The 10805-nt window shown below is 35.7% G+C and overlaps 1 pseudogene across 1 annotated transcript; it reads right to left on the bottom strand.

Moving 5' to 3' along the window:
- Nucleotides 1-5641: 5641 nt before the first annotated feature.
- LOC143242040 (cuticle protein 14 pseudogene) lies at nucleotides 5642-8172 on the bottom strand (annotated as a pseudogene). The gene is made up of 3 exons (XR_013022387.1): nucleotides 8158-8172; nucleotides 6959-7060; nucleotides 5642-6778 (listed from the first exon to the last, which is right to left on the bottom strand). The product of XR_013022387.1 is annotated as a cuticle protein 14 pseudogene (transcript).
- Nucleotides 8173-10805: the final 2633 nt, after the last annotated feature.

Here is a 10805-nt window from a genome sequence, read left to right as displayed (position 1 = left end):
CAGGTGGTTAGGGAGCACAACATATATATATGCAAAAAGCGGCTCGTTTGGGTTGAGAAAATATTTTGTAGAAGAGCGAACAACATTTCGACCTTCTTCGGTCATCGTCAGGTTCACAAAGAAAGAAAGAGGTAACTGACCGGAAGCTGACCACATGTTGGAAGGGGTTGTGTAACTGAGTGTCGGAACGTAGAGGGCAATGTTAGATGTTTGATTTTTTTTTTAATTATTATTATTATATTTAATATAGGTATAAAGTTGTTCCTTTATATTAATTTATTTTGGGTTTAAGTTGTTGTATAAGTAAGGCTTCTTTAATTTTGCGTTTGTTTATGTTTGTTTCTTTATTTAGTATTTGAGTGTTTTCTAAGGTTATGTTGTGTTTATTTGACTTGCAGTGTTCGAAAACGTGTGAAGGTGACTTTATATTCTTTGAATCTGGTTTCCATTTTCTACTTGTTTCTCCAATATAGAAGTCGTGTCAGTTATCACATTGTATTTTATAAATAATGTCGGTGTTGTGTTTGTCAGTGTAGTTTTTACATAGTATAGACCTCAGTTTTGTGCCTGGTTTTTGAATAAATTTAGTATTAATTGGAATGTCATATCTTGTTACAAGTTTTTACCAAATGTTGATTATTTTTCTGCTGATGTAGTGAATACATGGTATGCAGCAGTATATGGTTTCGTGATTTTTTGATTCGTGAGATATATTTACTTTTGTTTATTGATTTTGCTTTCTGTCTAGGTGTGTGCGTATAATGTTTCTACGGTTTGTGGAGGAAACTTATTGATGTTGATGAAGTATTGTTTTAGTTTATCTAATTCATCGTTAATTTTATCTGGTGAGCATAGTTTTATGGCTGTGTTTATTTGGTTTCTTAGTATGTTGAGTTTTTGTTTTGTTTCAAGGAATGTATAATCCAGTATGGGTGATTTTTCGGTGGATTTCTGTTTTGAATTGTGTGTCGGTTCTTGTAATTTTGAGGATAAGAAATGATATTTAATTGCTTTCTTCCTGTTCACATGTGAAGTTAATTTTGGGATGTACGGAGTTAATGTGATTGAAAAAATTAAGTGTGTGTTCTGTAGATCTGAATCCCGCAACCGTGTCATCTACATATCTGTATCAGTATAGTGGTGGATGTAATGCTGTGTTAATTGCTTGTGTTTCAACTTGTGTCATAAAAATATTGGCTTGAACTGGTGATACTGGGTTGCCCATGCTTAGGCCATTTTTTGTATATAGTTGTGGTTCTTGAACATGAAGTTTGTCTTTACCATGGTGAATTCTATGAGGGTTGCTAATTGATTGCTGGGAACGTCTACAGATGGGTTAGGGTCTCGGACATAGAGTTCTAAGGCTATCTTGCTGTCTACAGTGGTTGGAACTTCTCTAAAGAGGGATATAACATCGAAACTGGGCATTAAAGCTTTATGATTAAGTTGATTTAGATTAGACTTGAAATTAAAAGAGCCTTTGATGAATGAGCTGGCTGATGTTACATATTTAGAGAATGCCCATGCTATGTATTTACCAACATTGTAATTAAACGATTCATATGTGGACATTATTGGTCGTAATGGACAATCTGGTTTATGAGATTTGGGGATGCCGTATATTTGTGGTGTGCATGAGTCGGTTTTACGTTGGTAGGAATAAAGTGTTTGTGAAATTATGTTGGTTTTTTCATTTTAGTAGTAATTTGTTTAGTTGCGTCTCTTGCGTCTTTGTTGGATTTGCGTGTATTGGTTTAAATTTGTTCGTGTCTGATAGGATGTTCTTCATTTTTGGATGTATTCATTCGTGTTCATTATGACTATAGCGTTACCTTTATCTGCTTTTAGAATTTTTATGTTTTGTCTTGTTTTAGGTTTTTAATGGAATTAATATCTCTTTTTGTAAGATTGTATTTTAGCTTTCTGTTTTGTGAAATTATGTTGATGGTTTTGTGAGAAAATTCTTTGAAAAAATCGTTTAAGATGTTTAAGATGTTAATTTTTCAGGTCGTGAGTTCATACACAACACCATGATGGAGAGGGAACATCGACTGAAATACGGAACTGTTTAAACCTAGTATATAATGATACTCGATTTGATTATTTTCGTCTTTTGTACGTTCATCCGACATCCATCTGCACTATAATAGCTCAACTTCTTCGCTCTGAGCAATACAGAGAAGGAAAACTGTGGATCATAAACACGGAGTTTTGTTGTTGTTGTTCTCTTTATATATATATATATACTGTTTGAAACAAGCCTTTTTCTTTTAAGGTTATCGCTACAAACTTACGTGTGATCAGAGGTAAAGCCCGTGCTTGGTCCTAGAGGGTGTGGTTCGTGATATTTTCTCTCATCATTGTCCGGCCTTGATCCAGTTTTTGAAGGACAGAATCCACTGTAATCCAAACCCATTTATCCTTCTACTACTGAATCATGACACAAAGTGTCGCTATATTACGTAGAACAGCAGTGGTCTGCCTTTACGCATCACACAACAGCTCTAAATTTTTGAATTGTCTCTAGTTTAATTTTTAGTTTTGTTCTCGGAACACAAAATTATCTTTATATTCCTTAAGTTTCCCATTAGTGTGATTTCGTATATTTCCGCCTTTAGTAACTCTTGTGACAAAAGTCGCTGCCAATGAGACTTTTCGTTAAACGTCAAAACTCATTAACAAATAGACAGATTAGGCCTGACAAAAGAGGCAAAAACTAGTTCATGATGTCGAGGAATAAGATTGAAGGAAACATATAGTAAAGATGGCTGATAGGGTATTAAAACATTTACTTAAAACTATTTATAATAAATGTTTTAAATAAAGTCTTTAATAATAGTGATTCTTTTTACTAAACATGAAACTCAAGTTCAAATGCACGTTTTTATTTTAACGTTAGGTTTAAATTTTAATTTGTATGAGAGTTTCAAAAGTTAAACCTTTCAATGTGAAACGACCAATCTGGTAAAACAAGGTCCCTGAATAGGCCTAACAAAAATGGCGAAAACCAGGATGAAGTGCCAAAGTGTTTCTACTATTCAAGAATTGACTGCCACTCAAAGCTTATCGGGAAATAATTTATGATATCGAAGGGGCTCACTTCACGAGCTTATAAAAATGGTGTCTTCGATCTTTCTCACAAACTTCAAACCATCTTCGTTGGCAGTTAAATATTAAGTATTAATGACAATGAATAAAATAATTATATCAGACAACCTAGGCTGTACTATATTCGTGAAATCAGTCTTTGTTGTGTTTATTAAATATTTATAACATTAGAAAAACTATTTACATTGAAAATAAAAAGCAACGTTTATCGTCTTCAGTGTGTGAGCTTAAGCCTACTTTGTTTAGACGATTTGACTGTAAAAACACTAGGTGCAATTGTAAGTCACCTCTTTTTTCTTTTTTCTTGATTGCTAGAGAGAGTTTGTTTGTTTGCAGTTAATCATAAAGGTGCACAATTGGCTATCTGTGTTCTACCCACTACGAGTATCTGAACCCGGTTTCTAGGCGAGACCTATTGCGACAAAAAAAAACAACTTGTTGACTAGCTTCTCAAAGAAACGACCCGGCATGGCCAGGTTGGTTAAGGCGTTCGACTCGTAATCTGAAGGTCCAGGGTTCGAATCTCCGTCGCACCAGACATGCTTGCCCTTTCATCCGTGGGGGCGTTATAACGTTACGATCAATCCCACTATTCGTTGGTAAAAGAGTAGCTCAAGATTTGGCGATGGGTGATGATGACAAGCTGCCTTCCCTCTTGTCTTACACTGCTAAATTAGGAACGGCTAGCGCAGAGAGCCCTTGTGCAGCTTTGCGCGAAATTCAAAAAACAAACAAACAAACTCAAGGAAATGTCCCGTTGTAGCACAACGCTGAAAACCGGGTTTCGATACCCATAGTGGGAAGAGCACAAATAGCCCTTTGTTCACGTTCTTAACTTCAAACAAACTGAACGTCATTTAATCATCTAAACGACATTACATTCTTAAACTTATAAAACATTATTATTGTGGAAAGATGTATTACCAACATTGCTAGTGTAACATGTAACAAACTTATAACACTGATTGTTAGAGCAAGCTTATAACTAACACTTCTAGTATTATAACGAAATTATAAACAATCCTGCAGATGTAACGTATAACAAAGTTATAAGCGGCACTATTTTTTTTAAAACAAACTTATAACCGGCACTATTAGTGATAACCAACACTGTTAGTAGAACGTACAACAAATTTAATACCATGTTATGTACACAAATAAAACTTATCAAGGGAAAGAAAAACCACTAGTGGGTAACATGTCCAGCCATAACTCTCAGTATTCATGACTCGCGGTCCAGCATGGCCAGGTGGTTAAGGTACTCGACTCGTAATCTGAGGGTCGCGGGTTCGAATCCTTATCACACCAAATATGCTCGCCCTTTATGCTCGCCATTTCAGCCGTGGGGGCATTATAATGTGACGGTCAATCCCACTATTCGTTGGTAAAAGAGTAGCCCAAGAGTTGGCGGTGGGTGGTGATAACTAGCTGCCTTCCCTCTAGTCTTACACTGATAAATTAAGGACGGCTAGCACAGATAGCCCTCGAGTAGCTTTGTGCGAAATTTAAAATCAAACATGACTCGCGTCCAACATTTTCTGCTCTGGTACACTCTATGACCGAAGATGAACTGCTTCTATCTGGTGAAAGTATAGTAGCCCAAGAGTTGTCGGTAGTTGATATTAACTAGTGTCTTATTATTCAGTCTATTGCTTGAAATTATATTTTGCTAACATCACTTCTCATAAACTCCTCGCATATTTTCTAGTTCTAGTCTGCACTTGGTTCAACAGGTGTGTAATCTTATCTGGAGTTAATTCCTTGTCGCTATCCAAAATAACTGAAAACATAGGGGGAGGGGAGAAGATGAACCAGATGATGCCATTGGACCAAGACGTCGCTGTCAGCGAGTGAGGACCTTGTCCTGAAATTCTGTGTTGTATCTCATTGGTGGACTAGTGATATAATGAGAATGTAAATAAAGTTGAACACATCTGTATAATAACTTTTACTATTAAGCAGGCTTTATGACCTTCCTGTGAAAACGTGATTATAATACACATAATCAGTTCTATGAAACAAAGATGTATTATTTAAATTTGGAACACCTTCAACATTTCTATAAATAGTGTTCGAAAACAGCCCGCTGATCTTACGTGGAACTAGGATGTCTTATTTAAGTTAGGAATAGCTTCAACGCTTGTGTTAATACTGTTCAAAAACAGTCCAGTAATCTGATGGAACAAAAATGTCTTATTTAAGTTAGGAATAGCTTCAATATTTGTGTTAATAATGTTCGAAAACATTCCAGTAATCTGACGTGGAACAAAGATGTCGTATTTAAATTTGTGTTAATAGTGCTATTTTTACTACTATTGACCGATAACCATACACAGTTATTCAAGGATAACTGTTGTACGAAGTGACTCTAGATTTGAACAATTTGTGCTAAACGGTTTCAGCTTCAATTAAAGTTTAGATTATAATATATGTTCAATAGTGATTATTCAGGGTTTAACACTGAGATGAAATGGAAAAAAATAGCGATTTATTTTTTAAGTAATATTTATTTTTGCCAATATACAAAATTTAAACACAGATACGTGATGTGAAGCCCCATTTCAAATAGCTGATTTTCAATAAACAAATGAATATTGAAGTAAAACACATTTAAAAAAATAAATGAGAACTGATCAACGACATTTACGCGCTACCTTCTGATCAAACTACTGGGCTCCCTCTGGTGGCAAACGATCTAAAAAATGCACATTCGTAAAACAAGCAAAATCGTGTCGAGATTGAATTGCACGAGCCATAAAGCGGAGATCGAACCCTGCACCTTGAGGTGTACAGTTTTATAAACCTATTTAATGCCCATCTTCCCACGACTCTCGCTCCCTCAGTAAGTTTGGCACATTAAAAAAATTAACAAAGAAAATTATACACTTAAAAACATGTGATGGGACTCGAGCCCTAGATTTTTGGATCTACAGCCTGACACGCTAACTCATTAGCCTCGCCTAGCCCACTTGTAAGAGAGAATATACCTTATTCTCTCACTAATCAATGCAGTTTGTTCCAATCGTATTAAAACTGACAGTAAAGAATTCTTGTGTACGAAATTTAAAAAATATGTAGTCCACCATTCTAACATGTTGTTTTACCTTACACTTCAACATTGACGTAACTAGTCAAGCACACGGATATACAAGATAAGAAAAAAGTAGTCAAACTATAGAACAGTTCACGTTATTTGTCATACGTGACAGCCGTACTTGAGGTCTTCCGATGTTTTCGAACTGAGGGGTTATTTGATTTACCAGAGATAACCGCCATAGTTGTAGTAGGGTGCAGCACCCAAGTGGGCACCACCGTAGTAACCAAGACCGTGAACATAGTTATAAGCTGTTGGGTGGGCCACATGGGCTGGAGCAGGGGCAGCAGCGTAGGTAAGAGCAGGGGCAGCAGCAGCGTACGTGATTGGAGCGACCACAGCCTTGTTGATGGAGGTGTTAGCAGGGTCCTTTGGCTCCACGCCGGGTTCGTTGGATTGGATGTTGGTACGGAAGCCAGCGGCATCAGCCACGTAGTTAACGAGACGGACACGGCCGTCCGCGTCTCTTAGACCGTAAGAACCGATCTTGTTACCGTAAGCATCGCCGGATTCTCTACACAAAGTGCTTCCGGAAGTGTGACCCTCGTTGTATCTAAAGTGGTAGTTTCCGACATTCTGTACGGATAAAAAAAATTATAACAAGATAAAAAGTTTATTCAAGGTACACGAGAGAAAATCAAATTAAAACTACATTTGTAAATATATATATACCTTCATTAACGTAAGAGATAACGTGATTAATATCAGAGTAGTTCGACCACAGATAACCTAGAAACTGTTTGTAAAGTCACTTACATCTTGGTTACGGAACTGGGAGCTTCAACCAGCTTCAAGATAATGAGGAGCGTAGATCAAATCAGCCTGGGTGGCGGCAACAAGAGCACACAAGATGAGGATCTGAAAAGTATAAGAACAGTTAGAGTAGGGTAAATGAGGATCTGTAAGGTACCAGAACAGTTAGAGTAGAGAAAATGAGGACCTGTAAAGTATCAGAACAGTTAGAGTAGGGTAAATGAGGATCTGTAAAGTATCAGAACAGTTAGAGTACGGAAAATGAGGACTGTAAAGTATAAGTACAGTTAGAATAGGGTAAATGAGGACCTGTATAATATAAGAACAAGTAAAGCAAAATAAATGAGAATCTGCAAAATATAACAATAGTTAGAGTAGGATAAATGAGGACCTATAAAGTATTATTACAGTTAGAGCACATAAAACTAGGGCCTTTGATAAAATAAGAAAAAATTCAACTGTTAAATAAGATAAAATAATTCAAATGTCTGTTGTTAAGAAACTGTAAGATGTAAAATTAAGATATTTTTTAGGTTTTAGAATTTTCGATTAGGGGAAAAAATGAAATCGCTAAAATGATTTATTTTTACATTTAATTTCGGGTTATACAAGTTTCAGTTTCACTTGTTAAGTTTGGGTTATAGAGTACACAAAAGATGTGCAGAGAATAAAAAAACACTGCATTAGAACGTTAAGTCAATCATTGTTATGGTTTATCTTCACCATCTTTAAAGAGCTTGTTTGTCTTCGAATTTCGCGATCATGTCAGGTGTACGCCTTAATCCACCTGCCCATGCCAGGCCCTTTGAGGAGTAATCAGTAGTTTAGGTGGTTGTATATGCAGTAAACATAACAACAAGTGTGATATTTATGATAAATGTTACCATAGAGACGCTGTTAAAGGGAGAGCGTAGCAGATAACAAATTTTAAAGTTAAGCCTAACAGCGTTATGTTACTTTTTTAGCACGTTACTCACTAATTTAAAAGATTGAGTAATTTTTAAAGTACGAAAACGAGAGAGAATTGCCTTACCTTTATGAATGTGCTACGACTTAGACTGTTCTATTAAATAACAGAGGCGGAGAATTCTGCTTTTATAAGTCCTCTTCTTTACATTAAGCAGACTAGCGTTGAGACGTCCTTTATCTCGGAGTGACAATTATCTTTAAAACAAAGTCTGTTGGAAGATAACCTTCATTACCAAGACAACAGTCATAGTTTTGTTCTAGCCTTTCTCGTGCTCATGAAGTTCTTAGTTTAGCGACAGGATTTTCAGAAGAAACCTTGGGACTTTCTCCCTATCTCGACGACAGGTACAACTGTCTCTTCGTCGTTTTTAACTCTTGAAACGCCTTGATCTAATTCATCCTTGGTGCCAGTCACCAAGTTGTTCTAGAAGAGGTGTCACACCCATCTACCTCACCTTCTTTCTCCGTCTATTTTTTTTACAAATACAAAAAAATAGTGCTGATAATAAAATAATAAAACTTTCTAAATAAAGTATACACTAAAGATGGTGCTAAAAAAGGGCTTAACAAAAACAAAACAAAAGGTAGTAAATACCAAACAGTAGCAATATGAAACCTATGTTTTTTTTAATGAGTGAGAAAATTATATAGGCCTAATGCAAATATACTAATGTTTTTATACAATTGACTATATTTTCAACGTGAACGGCGTCTTACGTTACACGTCGATAAATAGTCGCGTCTGATACACTTAGAGTTTAGGCCCAGCGCTGCTGACTAAAGTAGGTAACTCGTCAGAATAAAAATGTCTGTTACCACTTTCACATATTCACAGCTGAAAGTGAAAGAAGAGTTCAGAAGAACAACTCTGCTCGAACCTTAGACATTTCAACCCGTAATCCGATCATGGCCAGGTCATATTGCAGTCCAAAAATTACGTTGTCATATATATATAATGTCACATGTTATATATGTATATATATATAAGTTTCTCGTGTCTGAAGCTTCTCAAGACATACTTGCTCAACAGCAGTGGTAACAACTGCACCAACAACCTTACTGTCATATCAGTAAACTCCAGGAGGGCAAAACAACTCGATATTGATCCTGTTATAGACACATTTGCTGGCAATCACCGGAACAGGTGCATTGTTTTGAAGTAATACTGACTATAAACACAACATGGTGAAAGATAGTTAGCCTGATAGTGACCTTACTTTTACTCAGACTGTATTAACTTCACATGATATAATTCGTTTCTGCTATGCAAACTAATTTTTTATGTTATATTTCTTTTGATTTGTAGCTTTACTCTTAGTGGTATATTAAATGTTTAATCTAAACTAATCTTGATTTTCTTTGTTATTATGTATTACCTTGGGTGGAATTTAGGTGAGCTTCCTCTTTTACATACACGCATATTTTCATAAACATATTATTTCTAATTTGTAATAATGAATTATTAATCAAAGTATGAGTTTCCAATGAATACTGAATTGAAAACGCAGTTCAAAAAAGCACACCTTTCTGAAATGTACCTTGGTATTTACATTATTATAATTTACCATCTGTGCTTCATATTGATGGCATTTTGGGAAGCCCCTCCACAGTTTACCTAAGACCCCTTAACTCCTCAACGAAAATATCCTGGCGCCGCAACAGCATAAGCACTTAGACTTACGCCTCAACCAGCAGCACCTCCAAACTACAGTAACACAATCTTAGATTACAATAGCAGAAACTAAAAATGATAATATTTCAAAATCAAAATTGATTCCATATCCAAAATCACAATTAAAAAGTCAGAAATCAAAAGCTCAACCAAAAACATTTCAAAACAATTCAAGTCCTCAACCAAAAACTCTTCAAAATGCCTCAAGTCCTCGACTAGAAACACTTTAAATGAAAATATCAAACTAATTCAAGGTGCAAAATTAAAGCATTTCAAAATCGTATTTCAGGAAGTTCAAAATCGGACGAAATTCAACAACCTACTTAAAAAATAACTTATAAAATAAATTTAATTTAACAGAAAATCTCCATATTTCAAATTTATTGACGCTCGGAACTTTATATAACTAAAAACCAAAACACTTAGAAAACTCAAACACCAAACCCAAAGTTTCAGACGGAAAAAAGCAGAAAAAAACTCAAAAACGAAAGTACAAGTTTCAGACGAAAAACAAGAACGTTTCGAAAGTCAAACCACAATTCTTTAAAAGCATATTTTATAAGTTTTTATAAAAACTTCTAAAATAATCTTATCAAGTGAAGCCCAGCATGGCCAGTTGGGTAAGGTACTCCACTCGTAACCTAAGGGTCGCGAATCCGAATACCCCACACGCCAAACATGTTCGCCTTTTCAGCCGTGGAGGCGTAATAATGTGACAGTCAATCCCACCATTCGCTAATAAAAGATGAACCCAAGAGTTGGCTGTGGGTGGTGATGACTACTTGCCTTTCCTCTAGTCTAATACTGCTAAATTAGGAACTGCTAGAGTAGATAGTTTTCGTTTAGCTTTACTCGAAATTCATAAATAAACGAACTGGCCAAGCGTATTTTTCTCAAAAATTGGTTGAATTAAGCCCAGCATTTAGATCCTTCATAACCCATTTAAAGAACTTTTTCAAATGCATTATGCGAAACCGTAATTTTCTATAGATTTACGACACTACCAACTAAACCTACTTTTCGTTGCAAATACAGCAGTTGAATAAACGTACATTTATCACACCTTCAGCGCTGTATAAACGAACCTCTCAATGTAGAGTTTCTTTTTTTCGGTTCACCAAAACAGGTTCTGCTGATAGATGGAGATGAACGTATCTACAAGTTGCATCATTATCCAAGGTCGGAACACAAAAGATAGATGATGAGATT

This window comes from Tachypleus tridentatus, unplaced genomic scaffold, assembly GCF_004210375.1.
Source record: "Tachypleus tridentatus isolate NWPU-2018 unplaced genomic scaffold, ASM421037v1 Hic_cluster_1, whole genome shotgun sequence".
Lineage (NCBI taxonomy): Eukaryota > Metazoa > Arthropoda > Merostomata > Xiphosura > Limulidae > Tachypleus > Tachypleus tridentatus.
This window is presented reverse-complemented; position numbering and strand designations above follow the sequence as displayed.